General features: G+C 39.2%; 1 pseudogene across 1 annotated transcript; it reads right to left on the bottom strand.

Annotated features, from left to right (window-relative positions):
* Positions 1-2,191: 2,191 nt before the first annotated feature.
* LOC148714503 (chitinase 1 pseudogene) lies at positions 2,192-6,017 on the bottom strand (annotated as a pseudogene). The gene is made up of 2 exons (XR_015974962.2): positions 5,848-6,017; positions 2,192-3,328 (listed from the first exon to the last, which is right to left on the bottom strand). The product of XR_015974962.2 is annotated as a chitinase 1 pseudogene (transcript).
* Between the last annotated feature and the right edge of the window lie 127 nt (positions 6,018-6,144).

Raw genomic sequence — 6,144 nt, 5'->3', positions numbered from 1 at the left:
AAAGAACTCAAGCTGCTTTCCGTGTCCCTAAGACGGAATACATCCCGTTTGATTCAATTTTCTCTTCAAGAGAAGGAAAAAGAAGCATTGAAAGAAGCGTATCTGTGGAAATTTGAAAGAAAACATGGGTATTTCTTTTTGATTGAAAAAGTTGGACAATGTAGAACCCACTTTTTTTTTTTTTGATAAAACGAATAGATCATACTACTCTAGTATAAATACATCTACGTAAGTTAGAAAATACAATAAAAGTAAAGAAAATGGGGTAGCCTCGAGGCTATTCCACAAACAACCAACAAAATGCTGAGCCATGTAGGAGGCAACCCAGTCAATTGCTCTGTTCGTCTCCCGATATACATGATTGACCCGGAATGTAGCACAACCCTTCACCACATTTTAGATGTCTTGCAACAGCGGAATTCTCGCCATTTGCTCCCATTAGGTTCTAAATCCAGCCCACCACCGTCACCGAGTCTCTCTCAAGTTGGATGCTGTTAGCTCTCAATACACTCCTTGCATAGGTGATGCCCTTCTATGCAACCCTCATCTTTATTCTAGAAACTGACACATCATAAATGCATCTGCCCCCAGCTACCAGCAATCTAGAGTATGAGTTTTTGATCACAAATCCCGCTCTAACCTTGTGTCCTAGATCCCACTTTCAATAATGAAAGAAGAATAGAAGGGTCTAGTATGACTTGGGAAAGAGAGACAAAACCCAAAAATAGATGACTATTAAGTTAACTTTTATGGAATACCGCTCCAAGTTAAGTTTCCAGGCCTTTGATGGAGATATGATCTTCTTGAGACAGTTAATGGAGACCAACTTTGGCCAATCACCTGTTGATCATCTAATGCTTTCAATAGATATGTTGGTGAATATCCATGCATCTCTCCAGGCATAAGTATTAAAATTAAGCAGATTGCTACTGTAACATCCTACCTTTTCCTCCATCTAGCCCTAATCTTTTGCCTTCTCCAAGAACTAAGAAGGCCACAGTTCCTGTTGAAATTTTTGAAGAATCTGAGCTTAAGGTTACACCTGGAATGCCTCCAGAGTGCTTTTGAGAAGCAGCATTTCAAGAACAGATGATTCTTCATGCCAAAATCTAAAAAAACAAGAATCTTGCCAAGGTACGTGGACTAAAATCTAAACAGATTAGAGGGGATTATAGCCTTCCATCATCCTTTTCATGTGTATCCTTATGCAAAACACTAGCAAAAAGCTTGAAACTCATTCTAAGCTTCAAGAGTCCATGCTCACATTCACTGACAAAGCACGCTAAGTATGCCCAAAAAGTGCAAGTCCAATGAACTGCTACTAAAATGACTGATTTGAGGGGCAAATTCCAAGGTTCCTATGTTCAAAGCAAGACATATTCTATCTAACGTTTTTTATAGCAAACACTAATGCTTATGTAGTCTAATGGAGTGTAGAATCAACTTATCTTCGATAGTAGAATCTTCTCGATGTGCAACATTGCCCAGATGATTACCAACGGAAGAAAATTTATATATACATTTAGCAGTTTGTGAACTCAAATCTGGTCATTCTAGGGAATAGCATTTTCTCTTTATAAATAAAAAAATAACCATTGCCCTTTGATTACCTTGCATAATTAGTAGTTACAATAACTGTATCATTTCTTGTCTTATGCTCTAACCATCAATTACAACCATAACCACATTCAGACAATAGAATCCATGTTCAAGCCCGGGTGTCACTTGGCGTGGTTTGATCAACAGCGATCTTATTATCAGAGGAAGAAATTTGGAATCAGAGTCCGGAAAAGCCTTATGAAACTTTCCCTCATCTGGAAGGATGTTAGTAAGGATCTCCATGCTTTTTGGAGCTGCATTTTTTTTAAGACTTGGAAATGGTGCTTTGAAGAACAAACTGCATACAAGAGAGATGCTTGCCCACCTTGTAAAGGTAATTCTCATCTTTTTCGTTGATACCCATTCACCAAAAGCATTTGGACCACTTTCAAATATTGTCTTAACATTAAATGATGGCCAACAAATTTGCATTCACTGTAGAGTACCACTTGGAGATAAAGAAAATTCAACCTGCTTGGAGAAGAGCTTGGGACCAACTTTTGATGACCATTTGGCTAGAGAGGAATGGCAGGATCTTTCTTCAACATTTTTTTTTTTTCAATATGAAGAGGGAAGCAAAGCCACCCGGCCTTTATTAAAAAAAGAAAAGTTTATATAAACTATTTATAAAAGATTTGCAAGAAAAGAATACACAAAAGAGCAATAATTTTTTTTTTACAAAAGATAGTGGTTTATAAGTAGACATGTTAAACTATTCAACAAGCTAAACAATATAAGAGCTCTACCTTCTCGGTCCTTTAGAAAAAAAACTCTTCACACTTTTCATCTTTGGGAAGACTTTGGGTTAGAAAAGATTAAAGAAGGACATTGCAAGATTTGGAGAAGCCGAGAATCAATATTCTCAACCTTACCAACTAACCACCCCTTACAATGCTCAAACCAACATTCCCATCAGCAGTAGAATTAAGCAAGAAGGCCTGAGATTTCCTCTCATAGTAGTATCCGTTGGATGAGGAGACATCAGCCGAGAAGATCATCACCCCATTAACCTCAAAGCCATTGCTCTCCAACATCTTCAATGCCTCAAAGAAGGCATCCCCTTGTATCCCCCTCCCATTCACCTCATAGCTCGGCAGCAACTTAGTTGCATTGAACTGCGTGGCCCTCAGCTTGAATGCCTCGAAGTAGCCCGTTGGCAGCCTCACCCGATCAGTATAAAACTGGTGATTGACATAGTCTATGACACCACCGTATTGCCTGTATAACTCCACATAATGATCCACAGTTTTATAATACGGTGCAATACTGGCAACCGTAATCACACTTTGGTTCTTAAGCATGGTGATCAATTCTCCAGTGCAGAAAGCGAAAGAGGTGTCGTTCTTTGGAAAGTTCTCATAGTCGACGTCGATACCATCTAGGTGGTATCTTCTTGCAAGGGACTGGAGGGAGGTGAAGGCATTGGCGATCCACAACTGACGGTCGGCCGGCTTGTACCAACGGATAACTTTCTTACCGAGACTCCAGCCGGCGAGGCTCGCAAGGACCTTGACATTAGGATGGCGAGCTTTCGCAGCTCGGACAGCTCTTGGGGAGAGAGTGGAGGCCCAGTAGGGGGAGAAGATGCCATTTTGAGGCTTCCCGGAGGCGTCTGCATCGATGGCGAAGCTTAGAAGGAAGTGGAAGTCGATCTTGCGGTCGATCGGGACGCCGGTGAATCCCGCTGGGATGCCGGTGGCTCCTATGTACTCCATCATCACCTTCCCATCTGCGAAGATAACCAAGTGAGATATTGGCAGCCCGGGTTGGTAGATCTTAAAACTCGATCGGTGAAGTTCTTAAGCAGATGGTTCCTTAATTATATTTGACCATTTATCTTTGATCATGCTCGGATGAACAATAGTGAGAGTTTTAATGATTCAAAAGACTGGAGACTACACGGCAGCAAATTGGCTTTAACTCGTTGGGAAAAAGTATATATGGGATTATAATTAGGATAAGGGATCCTTTGGAGCCATTTGGATGCTACAGGAGAGAGAGTCGCAAATTTGGAAATTTTCTTAGCATCAAAATGCCTATACCAACTCTTTCTATTGTTAGATGCTAAGTCTCCTTGATAAAGTCAGAATAAGTATTCCAGGTGTCGATTATAAGGTTATGCATAATATTGTTCTAGTGCTTCACGCCCGAAAATGCGTTCCAAGTTTGCATGCATGGGGTTGCCAAATGGTTTGGATCTATGTACCATTGTGGAACTGCAGGACCCTGTTCCAATATAAAAGGAGTTTCTGCACTGATCCTTTAGTAGGGTCAATTGATTGAAACCATCATGTAATCACGGGAAAAAAAAACATCACGAAATTTGGAGAGGGAAAAAGAATCTGTGAGTTGAGATGTAATTAAGGTTGGATATTCTCACTTGCATGGCTGCATGGTTTGTTCTGCTAGCTTGCTCTCCGAAAAATAATGGAACACTTTTTCTTATTTTTCACTTAATAAAGTGAGGAAGCTAGTAACCTACTCATCACATTAGACATTTTTCTTGATCCAAACATCCAAGTAAATGCTCGGACCTCCTTTCCATAAATTTAAAATCAATATTAAGGTTGTCTGATTAATTACATTGAACTAGGCCAAAAAAAAATCCTCTTAATGAATAATGCTGCACTAAAACAAGAAAAAAGGATCGGTAATAATCTTGAAAGAAATTAAAAGAATAAAAAGGATTGGATTTACCGCAAAATGAAAAGGCGAAGAAAACGAATCCAAAGAGAGAGAGGAGCAAACGCTTGATGCACATGGTTACTGATGGCTTTTGATGGATAGAGGGAGAAGCCATAATGAAGTTTATATACACAGGAGGTCTTCCATCTGATCCTAAGCCGGCTTGACCTATTCTTGCTCTTCTGAAATATGATAATAATAATAATGTAGCTGTTGGAACCTCCTAAGCCGGCTTGATGCTGCCCAGGTTGCAAGGTTACACTTGAATGCTCTTTTTCCATATGGGTTGCTTCCCCCGTCTCTTGACTCTTCGCTTAACTGCTTGCATTTGTTTTAACCAAACCACAAGGTATTTAAACGGTCATATGCCCATATTTCGGTAGTTCCTCGAGGAGTAGAAATTATAAAACTTACATGGCCGTTAAATGGACCGCGCCACAAAGCTTAAGCTTCATATGTATTCCTGTGAGCAAGACTAACTATTGAATCAAATTTAAGCAAAAAATTATTTCGCTTTGCAAAAATCTTATTCCTCCACCTTGGAAGTCGATAGATACTGAACTAAACAATCTCACTAGAGGTGAGATCCAAATCTAGCCGTACCGAGTTAAACACTAGGAGACTCAACCAGAGGTAGGTGTTTGCCTTTGAAGGCCAAATTCAAGCCCACCTCTACTTATTCAGTATAAGCTCTAAGTTGGACATGGATAGGCACTTATTCCATCTCATCCCTTTAATGCCACACAAGCCTACGAGTAGCTAAGAATAAACGAAGATCAGAAATACCCAAGATACTGGAATCGAGATTCTTCCCATATTCTATCCTACCTTTTCTCTCTCAAGGGACAATTCTATCATACCTGTATCTATGAAATGACCAAAACAACCCCTTATCAACAAAGAATACAAATAAAGAGAAGCACATTTTTGTATTTTAACCGCAATAATCACTATTATGACAGTAGTACCATGGTACAGTATAGATAAAAATGGCTTGTCCAAAACAAAACGGCAAAAAAAACTTATCAGGCTTTGTCCCACCTACCACTGCAAATTGTTACAGCTTCAAACCATAGCTTCAAAGAATTTATCCTGACTTTTTTCAGTTTTGGCAAAACATTCATTGGTTCCATGAACCCACAGACCCTTTATCGTAGATATTTAATTTTAAATTGTAGAAAATTGATTATGCCATGATATGAGTTCAACCTCCTGATGGGGATGTTTCAATACCAGATATTTAGATTTTTTTTTTTCTTTTTTTTTTTATTTCTGAGAGTCCGGCCAAAAAAAAAAAAAGAAAATTCTGATGATGACTTTACCAACTGCACTAATTGAAAACTTATCTTAAAATAATCTCAGATAAGATAGTTGATATAATAAACCTTAAGCATTATTCATCAGGCTAACACCTGATCTCGATCACTTATAGCTGGAAGGTGAATAACAAATTCTCAAATTCCCCCTGGTAGCACATCACTCATCCACAGATGAAAACGCAAACCTAAAAAATTATAAACTAACAAAGCTGCAGGCAAGACCCCGAAAACAGAGGATTTATACCTGGTTAACTGCACTTAGGGGTGGCAGGTCCCTGTAGGAAGAACATAGGGGGGCGAACTGCCGACTACTCTAAGGTTATTTGCCTGCATTGGTATTAGTTAGCATTGCTCATTTATATTCCATGTCCACTCGAGTCTCAGAATACAAGCATACTTCCCTTGTTAAACCACCACCATCATTTCCATGTGGTTACAAGGCAATGAATACATAGCATTCTTTTGTTGGCTTAAAAGGTTCTTCACCTCATGAATTATCCTGCATCTCACATAGTCAAGCAATTCAAAATTCAACTAGCAC

Source organism: Phoenix dactylifera, chromosome 2, assembly GCF_051530095.1.
Source record: "Phoenix dactylifera cultivar Ajwa chromosome 2, Ajwa_hap1_PhDact_Kaust_v1.1, whole genome shotgun sequence".
Lineage (NCBI taxonomy): Eukaryota > Viridiplantae > Streptophyta > Magnoliopsida > Arecales > Arecaceae > Phoenix > Phoenix dactylifera.
Note: the sequence above shows the minus strand (reverse complement) of the source record. Positions and strands in the feature narration are given on the sequence as shown.